Source organism: Amia ocellicauda, chromosome 2 (genome assembly GCF_036373705.1).
Source record: "Amia ocellicauda isolate fAmiCal2 chromosome 2, fAmiCal2.hap1, whole genome shotgun sequence".
Lineage (NCBI taxonomy): Eukaryota > Metazoa > Chordata > Actinopteri > Amiiformes > Amiidae > Amia > Amia ocellicauda.
The window spans coordinates 57,160,260-57,182,292 of record NC_089851.1 but is presented as its reverse complement, the minus strand read 5'-3'; the positions used below and the strand labels follow the sequence as shown (position 1 = coordinate 57,182,292).

The 22,033-nt window shown below is 46.1% G+C and overlaps 16 non-coding genes across 16 annotated transcripts; 11 read left to right on the top strand and 5 right to left on the bottom strand.

Moving 5' to 3' along the window:
* Positions 1-1,379: 1,379 nt before the first annotated feature.
* Positions 1,380-1,453, top strand: trnat-agu (transfer RNA threonine (anticodon AGU)). Its single transcript has one exon. It is a non-coding gene; the product is annotated as a tRNA-Thr (tRNA).
* A 359-nt stretch (positions 1,454-1,812) lies between these two features.
* trnat-ugu (transfer RNA threonine (anticodon UGU)) lies at positions 1,813-1,886 on the top strand. The gene has a single exon. It is a non-coding gene; the product is annotated as a tRNA-Thr (tRNA).
* A 164-nt stretch (positions 1,887-2,050) lies between these two features.
* trnan-guu (transfer RNA asparagine (anticodon GUU)) lies at positions 2,051-2,124 on the bottom strand. Its single transcript has one exon. It is a non-coding gene; the product is annotated as a tRNA-Asn (tRNA).
* A 9,881-nt stretch (positions 2,125-12,005) lies between these two features.
* trnat-agu (transfer RNA threonine (anticodon AGU)) lies at positions 12,006-12,079 on the top strand. The gene has a single exon. It is a non-coding gene; the product is annotated as a tRNA-Thr (tRNA).
* Positions 12,080-12,523: 444 nt separating this feature from the next.
* On the top strand, positions 12,524-12,597 carry trnat-ugu (transfer RNA threonine (anticodon UGU)). The gene has a single exon. It is a non-coding gene; the product is annotated as a tRNA-Thr (tRNA).
* Positions 12,598-12,761: 164 nt separating this feature from the next.
* trnan-guu (transfer RNA asparagine (anticodon GUU)) lies at positions 12,762-12,835 on the bottom strand. Its single transcript has one exon. It is a non-coding gene; the product is annotated as a tRNA-Asn (tRNA).
* A 1,240-nt stretch (positions 12,836-14,075) lies between these two features.
* trnat-agu (transfer RNA threonine (anticodon AGU)) lies at positions 14,076-14,149 on the top strand. The gene has a single exon. It is a non-coding gene; the product is annotated as a tRNA-Thr (tRNA).
* Positions 14,150-14,558: 409 nt separating this feature from the next.
* On the top strand, positions 14,559-14,632 carry trnat-ugu (transfer RNA threonine (anticodon UGU)). Its single transcript has one exon. It is a non-coding gene; the product is annotated as a tRNA-Thr (tRNA).
* Positions 14,633-14,796: 164 nt separating this feature from the next.
* On the bottom strand, positions 14,797-14,870 carry trnan-guu (transfer RNA asparagine (anticodon GUU)). The gene has a single exon. It is a non-coding gene; the product is annotated as a tRNA-Asn (tRNA).
* A 2,223-nt stretch (positions 14,871-17,093) lies between these two features.
* trnat-agu (transfer RNA threonine (anticodon AGU)) lies at positions 17,094-17,167 on the top strand. The gene has a single exon. It is a non-coding gene; the product is annotated as a tRNA-Thr (tRNA).
* Positions 17,168-17,611: 444 nt separating this feature from the next.
* On the top strand, positions 17,612-17,685 carry trnat-ugu (transfer RNA threonine (anticodon UGU)). The gene has a single exon. It is a non-coding gene; the product is annotated as a tRNA-Thr (tRNA).
* Positions 17,686-17,849: 164 nt separating this feature from the next.
* trnan-guu (transfer RNA asparagine (anticodon GUU)) lies at positions 17,850-17,923 on the bottom strand. Its single transcript has one exon. It is a non-coding gene; the product is annotated as a tRNA-Asn (tRNA).
* Positions 17,924-19,720: 1,797 nt separating this feature from the next.
* trnat-agu (transfer RNA threonine (anticodon AGU)) lies at positions 19,721-19,794 on the top strand. The gene has a single exon. It is a non-coding gene; the product is annotated as a tRNA-Thr (tRNA).
* Positions 19,795-20,213: 419 nt separating this feature from the next.
* On the top strand, positions 20,214-20,287 carry trnat-ugu (transfer RNA threonine (anticodon UGU)). Its single transcript has one exon. It is a non-coding gene; the product is annotated as a tRNA-Thr (tRNA).
* A 164-nt stretch (positions 20,288-20,451) lies between these two features.
* trnan-guu (transfer RNA asparagine (anticodon GUU)) lies at positions 20,452-20,525 on the bottom strand. Its single transcript has one exon. It is a non-coding gene; the product is annotated as a tRNA-Asn (tRNA).
* Positions 20,526-21,758: 1,233 nt separating this feature from the next.
* trnat-agu (transfer RNA threonine (anticodon AGU)) lies at positions 21,759-21,832 on the top strand. Its single transcript has one exon. It is a non-coding gene; the product is annotated as a tRNA-Thr (tRNA).
* Positions 21,833-22,033: the final 201 nt, after the last annotated feature.

Sequence of the window (22,033 nt, the reverse complement as noted above, 5' to 3'; positions counted from 1 at the left end):
GGATTGACAGTGGTCCGTGATCTGATGTTATGCTACAATGCTACTGACCATTGGGGGAGCGATAGCAAGCAAGAGAGATAGATATCGAGAGTCATAGATAGATAGATAGATAGATGGATGGATGGACGGCAAGGCAAGCATCTGATTGACAGTGGTCCGTGATCTGCTGTTATGCTACTATGCTACTGACCATTGGGGGAGCGAAAGGAAGCAAGAGAGTTAGATATCGAGAGTCATAGATAGATAGATAGATAGATAGATAGATAGATAGATGGATGGATGGATGGATGGACGGCAAGGCAAGCATCTGATTGACAGTGGTCCGTGATCTGCTGTTATGCTACTATGCTACTGACCATTGGGGGAGCGATAGCAAGCAAGAGAGTTAGATATCGAGAGTCATAGATAGATAGATAGATAGATGGATGGATGGACGGCAAGGCAAGCATCTGATTGACAGTGGTCCGTGATCTGCTGTTATGCTACTATGCTACTGACCATTGGGGGAGCGATAGCAAGCAAGTGAGTTAGATATCGAGAGTCATAGATAGATAGATAGATAGATGGATGGATGGATGGACGGCAAGGCAAGCATCTGATTGACAGTGGTCCGTGATCTGGTGTTATGCTACTATGCTACTGACCATTGGGGGAGCGATAGCAAGCAAGAGAGTTAGATATCGAGAGTCATAGACAGATAGATAGATAGATGGATGGATGGATGGATGGCAAGGCAAGCATCTGATTGACAGTGGTCCGTGATCTGCTGTTATGCTACTATGCTACTGACCATTGGGGGAGCGATAGCAAGCAAGAGAGTTAGATATCGAGAGTCATAGATAGATAGATAGATAGATGGATGGATGGACGGCAAGGCAAGCATCTGATTGACAGTGGTCTGTGATCTGCTGTTATGCTACTATGCTACTGACCATTGGGGGAGCGATAGCAAGCAAGAGAGTTAGATATCGAGAGTCATAGACAGATAGATAGATAGTTCGATGGATGGATGGACGGCAAGGCAAGCATCTGATTGACAGTGGTCCGTGATCTGATGTTATGCTACTATGCTACTGACCATTGGGGGAGCGATAGCAAGCAAGAGAGTTAGATATCGAGAGTCATAGATAGATAGATAGATAGATGGATGGATGGATGGACGGCAAGGCACGCATCGGATTGACAGTGGTCCGTGATCTGATGTTATGCTACAATGCTACTGACCATTGGGGGAGCGATAGCAAGCAAGAGAGATAGATATCGAGAGTCATAGATAGATAGATAGATAGATGGATGGATGGACGGCAAAGCAAGCATCTGATTGACAGTGGTCCGTGATCTGCTGTTATGCTACTATCAGCAGCAACAGTGGCAGATTTGGCGCCGTGGCTTAGTTGGTTAAAGTGCCTGTCTAGTAAACAGGAGGTCCTGGGTTCAAATCCCAGCGGTGCCTTAGGCGGGCTTTCTGTGCTCCTTGCGAAGCTTGTGCTTCCGCTTTGTCGACCATCAGTTTTAGCAAGATAGGCTTATCGTAAAGCCATCAGAGGACGTAATGAACCGGAAAGCCAACTGGACAGACGCCGGTTTGTAAAGAAGAACCAGAACCCAAAGGACAAGCGCTATGGCCAACGTCCAATTCCCATTGCCGCCCCTGGACAGTCGCAACAGGGAGCTTGTTGCTCCCGTCAACCTTACGTTTTCACCTCTGTGTGCTTCCTTTGTTGCAGCCTGCATCCAGATTTTGTTTTGTTTTGTTTGGTTTTGTTTTTTGCCTTACGCCTGAGTGTAGGCACTGGGGAATGGGAGAGTCCTGGCACCGTGGCTTAGTTGGTCAAAGCGCCTGTCTTGTAAACAGGAAACCCTGGGTTCGACTCCCAGCAGTGCCTTGGTTTATGTTGGCCTAGGCAATGGAAAGGAAGTTTCTAAACGCTCAATACATTTTTGCAAGATGGCCGTCCACAGCAAGCAGCTTAAGGTTACTGTAGCCACAGTCTGGCAAGCTGTCCGCCAGAAGTAGAAACAATAACAAGGGGCGGGGGGAAAAGTGGGCCGTCCCTGGGTGGATTCGAACCACCATCCTTTTGGTTAACAGCCAAACGCGCTGACCGATTGCGCCACAGAGACAGACAGAGGTGTTGTGGTTGCTGCAGTCGTGCAGTTCCTTCACAGTTGCCAAAAATCATTTCCAGCACACGATTTTCTTTGTCGTTGAATGCAACATACGTGACCATTGGGGGAGCGATAGCAAGCAAGAGAGTTAGATATCGAGAGTCATAGATAGATAGATAGATAGATAGATAGATAGATAGATAGATAGATAGATAGATAGATGGATGGATGAACGGCAAGGCAAGCATCTGATTGACAGTGGTCCGTGATCTGCTGTTATGATACTATGCTACTGACCATTGGGGGAGCGATAGCAAGCAAGAGAGTTAGATATCAAGAGTCATAGATAGATAGATGGATGGATGGATGGATGGACGGCAAGGCAAGCATCTGATTGACAGTGGTCCGTGATCTGCTGTTATGCTACTTTGCTTCTGACCATTGGGGGAGCGATTGCAAGCAAGAGAGTTAGATGACAAGAGTCATAGATAGATAGATGGATGAATGGATGGACGGCAAGGCAAGCATCTGATTGACAGTGGTCCGTGATCTGCTGTTATGCTACTTTGCTACTGACCATTGGGGGAGCGATAGCAAGCAAGAGAGTTAGATAACAAGAGTCATAGATAGATAGATGGATGGATGGATGGACGGCAAGGCAAGCATCTGATTGACAGTGGTCCGTGATCTGCTGTTATGCTACTATGCTACTGACCATTGGGGGAGCGATAGCAAGTAAGAGAGTTAGATATCGAGAGTCATTGATAGATAGATAGATAGATGGATGGATGGACGGCAAGGCAAGCATCTGATTGACAGTGGTCCGTGATCTGCTGTTATGCTACAATGCTACTGACCATTGGGGGAGCGATAGCAAGCAAGAGAGTTAGATATCAAGAGTCATAGATAGATAGATAGATAGATGTATGGATGGACGGCAAGGCAAGCATCTGATTGACAGTGGTCCGTGATCTGCTGTTATGCTACAATGCTACTGACCATTGGGGGAGCGATAGCAAGCAAGAGAGTTAGATATCAAGAGTCATAGATAGATAGATAGATAGATGGATGGATGGACGGCAAGGCAAGCATCTGATTGACAGTGGTCCGTGATCTGCTGTTATGCTACTTTGCTTCTGACCATTGGGGGAGCGATAGCAAGCAAGAGAGTTAGATGTCAAGAGTCATAGATAGATAGATAGACAGATGGATGGATGGACGGCAAGGCAAGCACCTGATTGACAGTGGTCCGTGATCTGCTGTTATGCTACTATGCTACTGACCATTGGGGGAGCGATAGCAAGCAAGAGAGTTAGATATCGAGAGTCATTGATAGATAGATAGATAGATGGATGGATGGACGGCAAGGCAAGCATCTGATTGACAGTTGTCCGTGATCTGCTGTTATGCTACTATGCTACTGACCATTGGGGGAGCGATAGCAAGCAAGAGAGTTAGATATCAAGAGTCATAGATAGGTAGATGGATGGGTGGATGGATGTACGGCAAGGCAAGCATCTGATTGACAGTGGTCCGTGATCTGCTGTTATGCTACTTTGCTACTGACCATTGGGGGAGCGATAGCAAGCAAGAGAGTTAGATGTCAAGAGTCATAGATAGATAGATAGATGGATGGATGGATGGACGGCAAGGCAAGCATCTGATTGACAGTGGTCCGTGATCTGCTGTTATGCTACTATGCTACTGACCATTGGGGGAGCGATAGCAAGCAAGAGAGTTAGATATTGAGAGTCATAGATAGATGGATGGATGGATGGACGGCAAGGCAAGAACCTGATTGACAGCGGTCCGTGATCTGCTGTTATACTACAATGCTACTGACCATTGGGGGAGCGATAGCAAGCAAGAGAGTTAGATATCAAGAGTCATAGATAGATAGATAGATAGATGGATGGATGGACGGCAAGGCAAGCATCTGATTGACAGTGGTCCGTGATCTGCTGTTATGCTACAATGCTACTGACCATTGGGGGAGCGATAGCAAGCAAGAGAGTTAGATATCAAGAGTCATAGATAGATAGATAGATAGATGGATGGATGGACGGCAAGGCAAGCATCTGATTGACAGTGGTCCGTGATCTGCTGTTATGATACTATGCTACTGACCATTGGGGGAGCGATAGCAAGCAAGAGAGTTAGATATCAAGAGTCATAGATAGATAGATGGATGGATGGATGGATGGCAAGGCAAGCATCTGATTGACAGTGGTCCGTGATCTGCTGTTATGCTACTATGCTACTGACCATTGGGGGAGCGATAGCAAGCAAGAGAGTTAGATATCGAGAGTCATAGATAGATAGATAGATAGATAGATAGATATATAGATGGATGGATGGACGGCAAGGCAAGCATCTGATTGACAGTGGTCCGTGATCTGCTGTTATGCTACTATGCTACTGACCATTGGGGGAGCGATAGCAAGCAAGAGAGTTAGATATCGAGAGTCATAGATAGATAGATAGATAGATAGATGGATGGATGGATGGACGGCAAGGCAAGCATCTGATTGACAGTGGTCCGTGATCTGCTGTTATGCTACTATGCTACTGACCATTGGGGTAGCGATAGCAAGCAAGAGAGTTAGATATCGAGAGTCATAGATAGATAGATAGATAGATAGATGGATGGATGGATGGACGGCAAGGCAAGCATCTGATTGACAGTGGTCCGTGATCTGCTGTTATGCTACTATGCTACTGACCATTGGGGGAGCGATAGCAAGCAAGAGAGTTAGATATCGAGAGTCATAGATAGTTAGATAGATAGATGGATGGATGGATGGACGGCAAGGCAAGCATCTGATTGACAGTGGTCTGTAAACTGCTGTTATGCTACAATGCTACTGACCACTGGGGGAGCGATAGCAAGCAAGTGAGTTAGATATCGAGAGTCATAGATAGATAGATAGATAGATGGATGGATGGATGGACGGCAAGGCAAGCATCTGATTGACAGTGGTCCGTGATCTGGTGTTATGCTACTATGCTACTGACCATTGGGGGAGCGATAGCAAGCAAGAGAGTTAGATATCGAGAGTCATAGACAGATAGATAGATAGATGGATGGATGGATGGATGGCAAGGCAAGCATCTGATTGACAGTGGTCCGTGATCTGCTGTTATGCTACTATGCTACTGACCATTGGGGGAGCGATAGCAAGCAAGAGAGTTAGATATCGAGAGTCATAGATAGATAGATAGATAGATAGATATATAGATGGATGGATGGACGGCAAGGCAAGCATCTGATTGACAGTGGTCCGTGATCTGCTGTTATGCTACTATGCTACTGACCATTGGGGGAGCGATAGCAAGCAAGAGAGTTAGATATCGAGAGTCATAGATAGATAGATAGATAGATGGATGGATGGATGGACGGCAAGGCAAGCATCTGATTGACAGTGGTCCGTGATCTGCTGTTATGCTACTATGCTACTGACCATTGGGGGAGCGATAGCAAGCAAGAGAGTTAGATATCGAGAGTCATAGATAGATAGATAGATAGATAGATAGATGGATGGATGGACGGCAAGGCAAGCATCTGATTGACAGTGGTCTGTGATCTGCTGTTATGCTACTATGCTACTGACCATTGGGGGAGCGATAGCAAGCAAGAGAGTTAGATATCGAGAGTCATAGATAGTTAGATAGATAGATGGATGGATGGATGGACGGCAAGGCAAGCATCTGATTGACAGTGGTCTGTAAACTGCTGTTATGCTACAATGCTACTGACCATTGGGGGAGCGATAGCAAGCAAGTGAGTTAGATATCGAGAGTCATAGATAGATAGATAGATAGATGGATGGATGGATGGACGGCAAGGCAAGCATCTGATTGACAGTGGTCCGTGATCTGGTGTTATGCTACTATGCTACTGACCATTGGGGGAGCGATAGCAAGCAAGAGAGTTAGATATCGAGAGTCATAGACAGATAGATAGATAGATGGATGGATGGATGGATGGCAAGGCAAGCATCTGATTGACAGTGGTCCGTGATCTGCTGTTATGCTACTATGCTACTGACCATTGGGGGAGCGATAGCAAGCAAGAGAGTTAGATATCGAGAGTCATAGATAGATAGATAGATAGATAGATATATAGATGGATGGATGGACGGCAAGGCAAGCATCTGATTGACAGTGGTCCGTGATCTGCTGTTATGCTACTATGCTACTGACCATTGGGGGAGCGATAGCAAGCAAGAGAGTTAGATATCGAGAGTCATAGATAGATAGATAGATAGATGGATGGATGGATGGACGGCAAGGCAAGCATCTGATTGACAGTGGTCCGTGATCTGCTGTTATGCTACTATGCTACTGACCATTGGGGGAGCGATAGCAAGCAAGAGAGTTAGATATCGAGAGTCATAGATAGATAGATAGATAGATGGATGGATGGACGGCAAGGCAAGCATCTGATTGACAGTGGTCTGTGATCTGCTGTTATGCTACTATGCTACTGACCATTGGGGGAGCGATAGCAAGCAAGAGAGTTAGATATCGAGAGTCATAGACAGATAGATAGATAGATAGATGGATGGATGGATGGACGGCAAGGCACGCATCGGATTGACAGTGGTCCGTGATCTGATGTTATGCTACAATGCTACTGACCATTGGGGGAGCGATAGCAAGCAAGAGAGATAGATATCGAGAGTCATAGATAGATAGATAGATAGATGGATGGATGGACGGCAAGGCAAGCATCTGATTGACAGTGGTCCGTGATCTGCTGTTATGCTACTATGCTACTGACCATTGGGGGAGCGAAAGGAAGCAAGAGAGTTAGATATCGAGAGTCATAGATAGATAGATAGATAGATAGATAGATAGATAGATAGATGGATGGATGGATGGATGGACGGCAAGGCAAGCATCTGATTGACAGTGGTCCGTGATCTGCTGTTATGCTACTATGCTACTGACCATTGGGGGAGCGATAGCAAGCAAGAGAGTTAGATATCGAGAGTCATAGATAGATAGATAGATAGATAGATATATAGATGGATGGATGGACGGCAAGGCAAGCATCTGATTGACAGTGGTCCGTGATCTGCTGTTATGCTACTATGCTACTGACCACTGGGGGAGCGATAGCAAGCAAGAGAGTTAGATATCGAGAGTCATAGATAGATAGATAGATAGATGGATGGATGGACGGCAAGGCAAGCATCTGATTGACAGTGGTCTGTGATCTGCTGTTATGCTACTATGCTACTGACCATTGGGGGAGCGATAGCAAGCAAGAGAGTTAGATATCGAGACTCATAGATAGATAGATAGATAGATGGATGGATGGATGGACGGCAAGGCAAGCATCTGATTGACAGTGGTCCGTGATCTGCTGTTATGCTACTATGCTACTGACCATTGGGGGAGCGATAGCATGCAAGAGAGTTAGATATCGAGAGTCATAGACAGATAGATAGATAGATAGATAGATAGATAGATAGATAGATAGATAGATAGATAGATAGATGGATGGATGGATGGATGGCAAGGCAAGCATCCGATTGACAGTGGTCCGTGATCTGCTGTTATGCTACTATGCTACTGACCATTGGGGGAGCGATAGCAAGCGAGTTAGATATCGAGAGTCATAGATAGATAGATAGATAGATAGATAGATAGATAGATGGATGGATGGATGGATGTCAAGGCAAGCATCTGATTGACAGTGGTCCGTGATCTGCTGTTATGCTACTATGCTACTGACCATTGGGGGAGCGATAGCATGCAAGAGAGTTAGATATCGAGAGTCATAGACAGATAGATAGATAGATAGATGGATGGATGGATGGACGGCAATGCAAGCATCTGATTGACAGTGGTCCGTGATCTGCTGTTATGCTACTATGCTACTGACCATTGGGGGAGCGATAGCAAGCAAGAGAGTTCGATATCGAGAGTCATAGATAGATAGATAGATAGATGGATGGATGGATGGACGGCAAGGCAAGCATCTGATTGACAGTGGTCCGTGATCTGCTGTCATGCTACTATGCTACTGACCATTGGGGGAGCGATAGCAAGCAAGTGAGTTAGATATCGAGAGTAATAGAAATATAGATAGATAGATAGATGGATGGATGGACGGCAAGGCAAGCATCTGATTGACAGTGGTCCGTGACCTGCTGTTATGCTACTATGCTACTGACCATTGGGGGAGCGATAGCAAGCGAGTTAAATATCGAGAGTCATAGATAGATAGATAGATAGATAGATAGATAGATAGATAGATAGATAGATAGATAGATGGATGGATGGATGGACGGCAAGGCAAGCATCTGATTGATAGTGGTCCGTGATCTGATGTTATGCTACTATGCTACTGACCATTGCGGGAGCGATAACAAGCGAGTTAGATATCGAGAGTCATAGATAGATAGATAGATAGATAGATAGATAGATAGATGGATGGATGGATGGACGTCAAGGCAAGCATCTGATTGACAGTGGTCCGTGATCTGCTGTTATGCTACTATGCTACTGACCATTGGGGGAGCGATAGCAAGCAAGAGAGTTAGATATCGAGAGTCATAGATAGATAGATAGATAGATAGATGGATGGATGGATGGATGGCAAGGCAAGCATCTGATTGACAGTGGTCCGTGACCTGCTGTTATGCTACTATGCTACTGACCATTGGGGGAGCGATAGCAAGCGAGTTAAATATCGAGAGTCATAGATAGATAGATAGATAGATAGATAGATAGATAGATAGATAGATAGATAGATGGATGGATGGATGGACGGCAAGGCAAGCATCTGATTGACAGTGGTCCGTGATCTGATGTTATGCTACTATGCTACTGACCATTGGGGGAGCGATAGCAAGCAAGAGAGTTAGATATCGAGAGTCATAGATCGATAGATTGATAGATGGATGAATGGACGGACGGCAAGGCAAGCATCTGATTGACAGTGGTCCGTGATCTGATGTTATGCTACTATGCTACTGACCATTGGGGGAGCGATAGCAAGCAAGAGAGTTAGATATCGAGAGTCATAGATAGATATATAGATGGATGGATGGATGGACGGCAAGGCAAGCATCTGATTGACAGTGGTCCGTGATCTGCTGTTATACTACAATGCTACTGACCATTGGGGGAGCGATAGGAAGCAAGAGAGTTAGATATCGAGAGTCATAGATAGATAGATAGATAGATAGATAGATAGATAGATAGATGGATGGATGGATGGACGGCAAGGCAAGCATCTGATTGACAGTGGTCCGTGATCTGCTGTTATGCTATTATGCTACTGACCATTGGGGGAGCGATAGCAAGCAAGAGATTTAGATATCGAGAGTCATAGATAGATAGATAGATAGATGGATGGATGGACGGCAAGGCAAGCATCTGATTGACAGTGGTCCGCGATCTGCTGTTATGCTACTATGCTACTGACCATTGGGGGAGCGAAAGGAAGCAAGAGAGTTAGATATCGAGAGTCATAGATAGATAGATAGATAGATAGATAGATAGATAGATAGATAGATGGATGGATGGATGGACGGCAAGGCAAGCACCTGATTGACAGTGGTGCGTGATCTGCTGTTATTCTACTATGCTACTGACCATTGGGGGAGCGATAGCAAGCGAGTAAGATATCGAGAGTCATAGATAGATAGATAGATAGATAGATAGATAGATAGATAGATGGATGGATGGACGGCAAGGCAAGCATCTGATTGACAGTGGTCCGTGATCTGCTGTTATGATACTATGCTACTGACCATTGGGGGAGCGATAGCAAGCAAGAGAGTTAGATATCAAGAGTCATAGATAGATAGATGGATGGATGGATGGATGGACGGCTAGGCAAGCATCTGATTGACAGTGGTCCGTGATCTGCTGTTATGCTACTTTGCTTCTGACCATTGGGGGAGCGATTGCAAGCAAGAGAGTTAGATGTCAAGAGTCATAGATAGATAGATGGATGGATGGATGGACGGCAAGGCAAGCATCTGATTGACAGTGGTCCGTGATCTGCTGTTATGCTACTTTGCTACTGACCATTGGGGGAGCGATAGCAAGCAAGAGAGTTAGATAACAAGAGTCATAGATAGATAGATGGATGGATGGATGGACGGCAAGGCAAGCATCTGATTGACAGTGGTCCGTGATCTGCTGTTATGCTACTATGCTACTGACCATTGGGGGAGCGATAGCAAGTAAGAGAGTTAGATATCGAGAGTCATTGATAGATAGATAGATAGATGGATGGATGGACGGCAAGGCAAGCATCTGATTGACAGTGGTCCGTGATCTGCTGTTATGCTACAATGCTACTGACCATTGGGGGAGCGATAGCAAGCAAGAGAGTTAGATATCAAGAGTCATAGATAGATAGATAGATAGATGTATGGATGGACGGCAAGGCAAGCATCTGATTGACAGTGGTCCGTGATCTGCTGTTATGCTACAATGCTACTGACCATTGGGGGAGCGATAGCAAGCAAGAGAGTTAGATATCAAGAGTCATAGATAGATAGATAGATAGATGGATGGATGGACGGCAAGGCAAGCATCTGATTGACAGTGGTCCGTGATCTGCTGTTATGCTACTTTGCTTCTGACCATTGGGGGAGCGATAGCAAGCAAGAGAGTTAGATGTCAAGAGTCATAGATAGATAGATAGACAGATGGATGGATGGACGGCAAGGCAAGCACCTGATTGACAGTGGTCCGTGATCTGCTGTTATGCTACTATGCTACTGACCATTGGGGGAGCGATAGCAAGCAAGAGAGTTAGATATCGAGAGTCATTGATAGATAGATAGATAGATGGATGGATGGACGGCAAGGCAAGCATCTGATTGACAGTGGTCCGTGATCTGCTGTTATGCTACAATGCTACTGACCATTGGGGGAGCGATAGCAAGCAAGAGAGTTAGATATCAAGAGTCATAGATAGATAGATAGATAGATGGATGGATGGACGGCAAGGCAAGCATCTGATTGACAGTGGTCCGTGATCTGCTGTTATGCTACAATGCTACTGACCATTGGGGGAGCGATAGCAAGCAAGAGAGTTAGATATCAAGAGTCATAGATAGATAGATAGATAGATGGATGGATGGACGGCAAGGCAAGCATCTGATTGACAGTGGTCCGTGATCTGCTGTTATGCTACAATGCTACTGACCATTGGGGGAGCGATAGCAAGCAAGAGAGTTAGATATCAAGAGTCATAGATAGATAGATAGATAGATGGATGGATGGACGGCAAGGCAAGCATCTGATTGACAGTGGTCCGTGATCTGCTGTTATGCTACAATGCTACTGACCATTGGGGGAGCGATAGCAAGCAAGAGAGTTAGATATCAAGAGTCATAGATAGATAGATAGATAGATGGATGGATGGACGGCAAGGCAAGCATCTGATTGACAGTGGTCCGTGATCTGCTGTTATGATACTATGCTTCTGACCATTGGGGGAGCGATAGCAAGCAAGAGAGTTAGATATCAAGAGTCATAGATAGATAGATGGATGGATGGATGGATGGACGGCAAGGCAAGCATCTGATTGACAGTGGTCCGTGATCTGCTGTTATGCTACTTTGCTTCTGACCATTGGGGGAGCGATAGCAAGCAAGAGAGTTAGATGTCAAGAGTCATAGATAGATAGATAGACAGATGGATGGATGGATGGCAAGGCAAGCACCTGATTGACAGTGGTCCGTGATCTGCTGTTATGCTACTATGCTACTGACCATTGGGGGAGCGATAGCAAGCAAGAGAGTTAGATATTGAGAGTCATAGATAGATGGATGGATGGATGGACGGCAAGGCAAGAACCTGATTGACAGCGGTCCGTGATCTGCTGTTATTCTACTATCAGCAGCAGCAGCGGCAGATTTGGCGCCGTGGCTTAGTTGGTTAAAGCGCCTGTCTAGTAAACAGGAGGTCCTGGGTTCAAATCCCAGCGGTGCCTTAGGCGGGCTTTCTGTGCTCCTTGCGAAGCTTGTGCTTCCGCTTTGTCGACCATCAGTTTTAGCAAGATAGGCTTATCGTAAAGCCATCAGAGGACGTAATGAACCGGAAAGCCAACTGGACAGACGCCGGTTTGTAAAGAAGAACCAGAACCCAAAGGACACGCGCTACGGCCAACGTCCAATTCCCATTGCCGCCCCTGGACAGTCGCAACAGGGAGCTTGTTGCTCCCGTCAACCTTACGTTTTCACCTCTGTGTGCTTCCTTTGTTGCAGTCTGCATCCAGATTTTGTTTTGTTTTGTTTTGTTTTGTTTTGTTTTGTTTTGTTTTGTTTTGTTTTGTTTTGTTTTGTTTTGTTTTGTTTTGTTTTGTTTTGTTTTGTTTTGTTTTGTTTTGTTTTTTGCCTTACGCCTGAGTGTAGGCACTGGGGAATGGGAGAGTCCTGGCACCGTGGCTTAGTTGGTCAAAGCACCTGTCTTGTAAACAGGAAACCCTGGGTTCGACTCCCAGCAGTGCCTTGGTTTATGTTGGCCTAGGCAATGGAAAGGAAGTTTCTAAACGCTCAATACATTTTTGCAAGATGGCCATCCACAGCAAGCAGCTTAAGGTTACTGTAGCCACAGTCTGGCAAGCTGTCCGCCAGAAGTAGAAACAATAACAAGGGGCGGGGGGAAAAGTGGGCCGTCCCTGGGTGGATTCGAACCACCATCCTTTTGGTTAACAGCCAAACGCGCTGACCGATTGCACCACAGAGACAGACAGAGGTGTTGTGGTTGCTGCAGTCGTGCAGTTCCTTCACAGTTGCCAAAAATCATTTCCAGCACACGATTTTCTTTGTCGTTGAATGCAACATACGTGACCATTGGGGAGCGATAGCAAGCAAGAGAGTTAGATATCGAGAGTCATAGATAGATAGATAGATAGATGGATGGATGGACGGCAAGGCAAGCATCTGATTGACAGTGTTCCGTGATCTGCTGTTATGCTACTATGCTACTGACCATTGGGGGAGCGATAGCAAGCAAGAGAGTTAGATAAAAAGAGTCATAGATAGATAGATGGATGGATGGATGGACGGCAAGGCAAGCATCTGATTGACAGTGGTCCGTGATCTGCTGTTATGCTACTATGCTACTGACCATTGGGGGAGCGATAGCAAGTAAGAGAGTTAGATATCGAGAGTCATTGATAGATAGATAGATAGATGGATGGATGGACGGCAAGGCAAGCATCTGATTGACAGTGGTCCGTGATCTGCTGTTATGCTACAATGCTACTGACCATTGGGGGAGCGATAGCAAGCAAGAGAGTTAGATATCAAGAGTCATAGATAGATAGATAGATAGATGTATGGATGGACGGCAAGGCAAACATCTGATTGACAGTGGTCCGTGATCTGCTGTTATGCTACAATGCTACTGACCATTGGGGGAGCGATAGCAAGCAAGAGAGTTAGATATCAAGAGTCATAGATAGATAGATAGATAGATGGATGGATGGACGGCAAGGCAAGCATCTGATTGACAGTGGTCCGTGATCTGCTGTTATGCTACAATGCTACTGACCATTGGGGGAGCGATAGCAAGCAAGAGAGTTAGATATCAAGAGTCATAGATAGATAGATAGATAGATGGATGGATGGACGGCAAGGCAAGCATCTGATTGACAGTGGTCCGTGATCTGCTGTTATGATACTATGCTTCTGACCATTGGGGGAGCGATAGCAAGCAAGAGAGTTAGATATCAAGAGTCATAGATAGATAGATGGATGGATGGATGGATGGACGGCAAGGCAAGCATCTGATTGACAGTGGTCCGTGATCTGCTGTTATGCTACTATGCTACTGACCATTGGGGGAGCGATAGCAAGCAAGAGAGTTAGATATTGAGAGTCATAGATAGATGGATGGATGGATGGACGGCAAGGCAAGAACCTGATTGACAGCGGTCCGTGATCTGCTGTTATTCTACTATCAGCAGCAGCAGTGGCAGATTTGGCGCCGTGGCTTAGTTGGTTAAAGCGCCTGTTTAGTAAACAGGAGGTCCTGGGTTCAAATCCCAGCGGTGCCTTAGGCGGGCTTTCTGTGCTCCTTGCGAAGCTTGTGCTTCCGCTTTGTAGACCATCAGTTTTAGCCAAATAGGCTTATCGTAAAGCCATCAGAGGACGTAATGAACCGGAAAGCCAACTGGACAGACGCCGGTTTGTAAAGAAGAACCAGAACCCAAAGGACACGCGCTACGGCCAACGTCCAATTCCCATTGCCGCCCCTGGACAGTCGCAACAGGGAGCTTGTTGCTCCCGTCAACCTTACGTTTTCACCTCTGTGTGCTTCCTTTGTTGCAGTCTGCATCCAGATTTTGTTTTGTTTTGTTTTGTTTTGTTTTGTTTTGTTTTGTTTTGTTTTGTTTTGTTTGGTTTTGTTTGGTTTTGTTTTGTGCCTTACGCCTGAGTGTAGGCACTGGGGAATGGGAGAGTCCTGGCACCGTGGCTTAGTTGGTCAAAGCACCTGTCTTGTAAACAGGAAACCCTGGGTTCGACTCCCAGCAGTGCCTTGGTTTATGTTGGCCTAGGCAATGGAAAGGAAGTTTCTAAACGCTCAATACATTTTTGCAAGATGGCCATCCACAGCAAGCAGCTTAAGGTTACTGTAGCCACAGTCTGGCAAGCTGTCCGCCAGAAGTAGAAACAATAACAAGGGGCGGGGGGAAAAGTGGGCCGTCCCTGGGTGGATTCGAACCACCATCCTTTTGGTTAACAGCCAAACGCGCTGACCGATTGCGCCACAGAGACAGACAGAGGTGTTGTGGTTGCTGCAGTCGTGCAGTTCCTTCACAGTTGCCAAAAATCATTTCCAGCACACGATTTTCTTTGTCGTTGAATGCAACATACGTGACCATTGGGGGAGTGATAGCAAGCAAGAGAGTTAGATATCGAGAGTCATAGATAGATAGATAGATAGATGGATGGATGGACGGCAAGGCAAGCATCTGATTGACAGTGTTCCGTGATCTGCTGTTATGCTACTATGCTACTGACCATTGGGGGAGCGATAGCAAGCAAGAGAGTTAGATAACAAGAGTCATAGATAGATAGATGGAAGGATGGATGGACGGCAAGGCAAGCATCTGATTGACAGTGGTCCGTGATCTGCTGTTATGCTACTATGCTACTGACCATTGGGGGAGCGATAGCAAGTAAGAGAGTTAGATATCGAGAGTCATTGATAGATAGATAGATGGATGGATGGATGGACGGCAAGGCAAGCATCTGATTGACAGTGGTCCGTGATCTGCTGTTATGCTACAATGCTACTGACCATTGGGGGAGCGATAGCAAGCAAGAGAGTTAGATATCAAGAGTCATAGATAGATAGATAGATAGATGTATGGATGGACGGCAAGGCAAGCATCTGATTGACAGTGGTCCGTGATCTGCTGTTATGCTACAATGCTACTGACCATTGGGGGAGCGATAGCAAGCAAGAGAGTTAGATATCAAGAGTCATAGATAGATAGATAGATAGATGGATGGATGGACGGCAAGGCAAGCATCTGATTGACAGTGTTCCGTGATCTGCTGTTATGCTACTATGCTACTGACCATTGGGGGAGCGATAGCAAGCAAGAGAGTTAGATAACAAGAGTCATAGATAGATAGATGGAAGGATGGATGGACGGCAAGGCAAGCATCTGATTGACAGTGGTCCGTGATCTGCTGTTATGCTACTATGCTACTGACCATTGGGGGAGCGATAGCAAGTAAGAGAGTTAGATATCGAGAGTCATTGATAGATAGATAGATGGATGGATGGATGGACGGCAAGGCAAGCATCTGATTGACAGTGGTCCGTGATCTGCTGTTATGCTACAATGCTACTGACCATTGGGGGAGCGATAGCAAGCAAGAGAGTTAGATATCAAGAGTCATAGATAGATAGATAGATAGATGTATGGATGGACGGCAAGGCAAGCATCTGATTGACAGTGGTCCGTGATCTGCTGTTATGCTACAATGCTACTGACCATTGGGGGAGCGATAGCAAGCAAGAGAGTTAGATATCAAGAGTCATAGATAGATAGATAGATAGATGGATGGATGGACGGCAAGGCAAGCATCTGATTGACAGTGGTCCGTGATCTGCTGTTATGCTACAATGCTACTGACCATTGGGGGAGCGATAGCAAGCAAGAGAGTTAGATATCGAGAGTCATAGATAGATAGATAGATAGATGGATGGATGGACGGCAAGGCAAGCATCTGATTGACGGTGTTCCGTGATCTGCTGTTATGCTACTATGCTACTGACCATTGGGGGAGCGATAGCAAGCAAGAGAGTTAGATATCAAGAGTCATAGATAGATAGATGGATGGATGGATGGACGGCAAGGCAAGCATCTGATTGACAGTGGTCCGTGATCTGCTGTTATGCTACAATGCTACTGACCATTGGGGGAGCGATAGCAAGCAAGAGAGTTAGATATCAAGAGTCATAGATAGATAGATAGATAGATGGATGGACGGCAAGGCAAGCATCTGATTGACAGTGGTCCGTGATCTGCTGTTATGCTACAATGCTACTGACCATTGGGGGAGCGATAGCAAGCAAGAGAGTTAGATATCGAGAGTCATAGATTGATAGATAGATAGATGGATGGATGGACGGCAAGGCAAGCATCTGATTGACAGTGGTCCGTGATCTGCTGTTATGCTACTTTGCTTCTGACCATTGGGGGAGCGATAGCAAGCAAGAGAGTTAGATATCAAGAGTCATAGATAGATAGATAGACAGATGGATGGATGGATGGCAAGGCAAGCACCTGATTGACAGTGGTCCGTGATCTGCTGTTATGCTACTATGCTACTGACCATTGGGGGAGCGATAGCAAGCAAGAGAGTTAGATATTGAGAGTCATAGATAGATGGATGGATGGATGGACGGCAAGGCAAGAACCTGATTGACAGCGGTCCGTGATCTGCTGTTATTCTACTATCAGCAGCTGCAGCGGCAGATTTGGCGCCGTGGCTTAGTTGGTTAAAGCGCCTGTCTAGTAAACAGGAGGTCCTGGGTTCAAATCCCAGCGGTGCCTTAGGCGGGCTTTCTGTGCTCCTTGCGAAGCTTGTGCTTCCGCTTTGTCGACCATCAGTTTTAGCAAGATAGGCTTATCGTAAAGCCATCAGAGGACGTAATGAACCGGAAAGCCAACTGGACAGACGCCGGTTTGTAAAGAAGAACCAGAACCCAAAGGACACGCGCTACGGCCAACGTCCAATTCCCATTGCCGCCCCTGGACAGTCGCAACAGGGAGCTTGTTGCTCCCGTCAACCTTACGTTTTCACCTCTGTGTGCTTCCTTTGTTGCAGTCTGCATCCAGATTTTGTTTTGTTTTGTTTTGTTTTGTTTTGTTTTGTTTTGTTTTGTTTTGTTTTGTTTTGTTTTGTTTTGTTTTGTTTTGTTTTGTTTTGTTTTGTTTTGTTTTGTTTTGTTTTTTGCCTTACGCCTGAGTGTAGGCACTGGGGAATGGGAGAGTCCTGGCACCGTGGCTTAGTTGGTCAAAGCACCTGTCTTGTAAACAGGAAACCCTGGGTTCGACTCCCAGCAGTGCCTTGGTTTATGTTGGCCTAGGCAATGGAAAGGAAGTTTCTAAACGCTCAATACATTTTTGCAAGATGGCCATCCACAGCAAGCAGCTTAAGGTTACTGTAGCCACAGTCTGGCAAGCTGTCCGCCAGAAGTAGAAACAATAACAAGGGGCGGGGGGAAAAGTGGGCCGTTCCTGGGTGGATTCGAACCACCATCCTTTTGGTTAACAGCCAAACGCGCTGACCGATTGCGCCACAGAGACAGACAGAGGTGTTGTGGTTGCTGCAGTCGTGCAGTTCCTTCACAGTTGCCAAAAATCATTTCCAGCACACGATTTTCTTTGTCGTTGAATGCAACATACGTGACCATTGGGGGAGTGATAGCAAGCAAGAGAGTTAGATATCGAGAGTCATAGATAGATAGATAGATAGATGGATGGATGGACGGCAAGGCAAGCATCTGATTGACAGTGTTCCGTGATCTGCTGTTATGCTACTATGCTACTGACCATTGGGGGAGCGATAGCAAGCAAGAGAGTTAGATAACAAGAGTCATAGATAGATAGATGGAAGGATGGATGGACGGCAAGGCAAGCATCTGATTGACAGTGGTCCGTGATCTGCTGTTATGCTACTATGCTACTGACCATTGGGGGAGCGATAGCAAGTAAGAGAGTTAGATATCGAGAGTCATTGATAGATAGATAGATAGATGGATGGATGGACGGCAAGGCAAGCATCTGATTGACAGTGGTCCGTGATCTGCTGTTATGCTACAATGCTACTGACCATTGGGGGAGCGATAGCACGCAAGAGAGTTAGATATCAAGAGTCATAGATAGATAGATAGATAGATGTATGGATGGACGGCAAGGCAAGCATCTGATTGACAGTGGTCCGTGATCTGCTGTTATGCTACAATGCTACTGACCATTGGGGGAGCGATAGCAAGCAAGAGAGTTAGATATCAAGAGTCATAGATAGATAGATAGATAGATGGATGGATGGACGGCAAGGCAAGCATCTGATTGACAGTGGTCCGTGATCTGCTGTTATGCTACAATGCTACTGACCATTGGGGGAGTGATAGCAAGCAAGAGAGTTAGATATCAAGAGTCATAGATAGATAGATAGATAGATGGATGGATGGACGGCAAGGCAAGCATCTGATTGACAGTGTTCCGTGATCTGCTGTTATGATACTATGCTACTGACCATTGGGGGAGCGATAGCAAGCAAGAGAGTTAGATAACAAGAGTCATAGATAGATAGATGGAAGGATGGATGGACGGCAAGGCAAGCATCTGATTGACAGTGGTCCGTGATCTGCTGTTATGCTACTATGCTACTGACCATTGGGGGAGCGATAGCAAGTAAGAGAGTTAGATAACAAGAGTCATAGATAGATAGATGGATGGATGGATGGACGGCAAGGCAAGCATCTGATTGACAGTGGTCCGTGATCTGCTGTTATGCTACAATGCTACTGACCATTGGGGGAGCGATAGCAAGCAAGAGAGTTAGATATCAAGAGTCATAGATAGATAGATAGATAGATGGATGGACGGCAAGGCAAGCATCTGATTGACAGTGGTCCGTGATCTGCTGTTATGCTACAATGCTACTGACCATTGGGGGAGCGATAGCAAGCAAGAGAGTTAGATATCGAGAGTCATAGATTGATAGATAGATAGATGGATGGATGGACGGCAAGGCAAGCATCTGATTGACAGTGGTCCGTGATCTGCTGTTATGCTACTTTGCTTCTGACCATTGGGGGAGCGATAGCAAGCAAGAGAGTTAGATATCAAGAGTCATAGATAGATAGATAGACAGATGGATGGATGGATGGCAAGGCAAGCACCTGATTGACAGTGGTCCGTGATCTGCTGTTATGCTACTATGCTACTGACCATTGGGGGAGCGATAGCAAGCAAGAGAGTTAGATATTGAGAGTCATAGATAGATGGATGGATGGATGGACGGCAAGGCAAGAACCTGATTGACAGCGGTCCGTGATCTGCTGTTATTCTACTATCAGCAGCTGCAGCGGCAGATTTGGCGCCGTGGCTTAGTTGGTTAAAGCGCCTGTCTAGTAAACAGGAGGTCCTGGGTTCAAATCCCAGCGGTGCCTTAGGCGGGCTTTCTGTGCTCCTTGCGAAGCTTGTGCTTCCGCTTTGTCGACCATCAGTTTTAGCAAGATAGGCTTATCGTAAAGCCATCAGAGGACGTAATGAACCGGAAAGCCAACTGGACAGACGCCGGTTTGTAAAGAAGAACCAGAACCCAAAGGACACGCGCTACGGCCAACGTCCAATTCCCATTGCCGCCCCTGGACAGTCGCAACAGGGAGCTTGTTGCTCCCGTCAACCTTACGTTTTCACCTCTGTGTGCTTCCTTTGTTGCAGTCTGCATCCAGATTTTGTTTTGTTTTGTTTTGTTTTGTTTTGTTTTGTTTTGTTTTGTTTTGTTTTGTTTTGTTTTGTTTTGTTTTGTTTTGTTTTGTTTTTTGCCTTACGCCTGAGTGTAGGCACTGGGGAATGGGAGAGTCCTGGCACCGTGGCTTAGTTGGTCAAAGCACCTGTCTTGTAAACAGGAAACCCTGGGTTCGACTCCCAGCAGTGCCTTGGTTTATGTTGGCCTAGGCAATGGAAAGGAAGTTTCTAAACGCTCAATACATTTTTGCAAGATGGCCATCCACAGCAAGCAGCTTAAGGTTACTGTAGCCACAGTCTGGCAAGCTGTCCGCCAGAAGTAGAAACAATAACAAGGGGCGGGGGGAAAAGTGGGCCGTCCCTGGGTGGATTCGAACCACCATCCTTTTGGTTAACAGCCAAACGCGCTGACCGATTGCGCCACAGAGACAGACTGAGGTGTTGTGGTTGCTGCAGTCGTGCAGTTCCTTCACAGTTGCCAAAAATCATTTCCAGCACACGATTTTCTTTGTCGTTGAATGCAACATACGTGACCATTGGGGGAGTGATAGCAAGCAAGAGAGTTAGATATCGAGAGTCATAGATAGATAGATAGATAGATGGATGGATGGACGGCAAGGCAAGCATCTGATTGACAGTGTTCCGTGATCTGCTGTTATGCTACTATGCTACTGACCATTGGGGGAGCGATAGCAAGCAAGAGAGTTAGATAACAAGAGTCATAGATAGATAGATGGAAGGATGGATGGACGGCAAGGCAAGCATCTGATTGACAGTGGTCCGTGATCTGCTGTTATGCTACTATGCTACTGACCATTGGGGGAGCGATAGCAAGTAAGAGAGTTAGATATCGAGAGTCATTGATAGATAGATAGATAGATGGATGGATGGACGGCAAGGCAAGCATCTGATTGACAGTGGTCCGTGATCTGCTGTTATGCTACAATGCTACTGACCATTGGGGGAGCGATAGCAAGCAAGAGAGTTAGATAACAAGAGTCATAGATAGATAGATGGATGGATGGATGGACGGCAAGGCAAGCATCTGATTGACAGTGGTCCGTGATCTGCTGTTATGCTACAATGCTACTGACCATTGGGGGAGCGATAGCAAGCAAGAGAGTTAGATATCAAGAGTCATAGATAGATAGATAGATAGATGGATGGACGGCAAGGCAAGCATCTGATTGACAGTGGTCCGTGATCTGCTGTTATGCTACAATGCTACTGACCATTGGGGGAGCGATAGCAAGCAAGAGAGTTAGATATCGAGAGTCATAGATTGATAGATAGATAGATGGATGGATGGACGGCAAGGCAAGCATCTGATTGACAGTGGTCCGTGATCTGCTGTTATGCTACTTTGCTTCTGACCATTGGGGGAGCGATAGCAAGCAAGAGAGTTAGATATCAAGAGTCATAGATAGATAGATAGACAGATGGATGGATGGATGGCAAGGCAAGCACCTGATTGACAGTGGTCCGTGATCTGCTGTTATGCTACTATGCTACTGACCATTCGGGGAGCGATAGCAAGCAAGAGAGTTAGATATTGAGAGTCATAGATAGATGGATGGATGGATGGACGGCAAGGCAAGAACCTGATTGACAGCGGTCCGTGATCTGCTGTTATTCTACTATCAGCAGCAGCAGCGGCAGATTTGGCGCCGTGGCTTAGTTGGTTAAAGCGCCTGTCTAGTAAACAGGAGGTCCTGGGTTCAAATCCCAGCGGTGCCTTAGGCGGGCTTTCTGTGCTCCTTGCGAAGCTTGTGCTTCCGCTTTGTCGACCATCAGTTTTAGCAAGATAGGCTTATCGTAAAGCCATCAGAGGACGTAATGAACCGGAAAGCCAACTGGACAGACGCCGGTTTGTAAAGAAGAACCAGAACCCAAAGGACACGCGCTACGGCCAACGTCCAATTCCCATTGCCGCCCCTG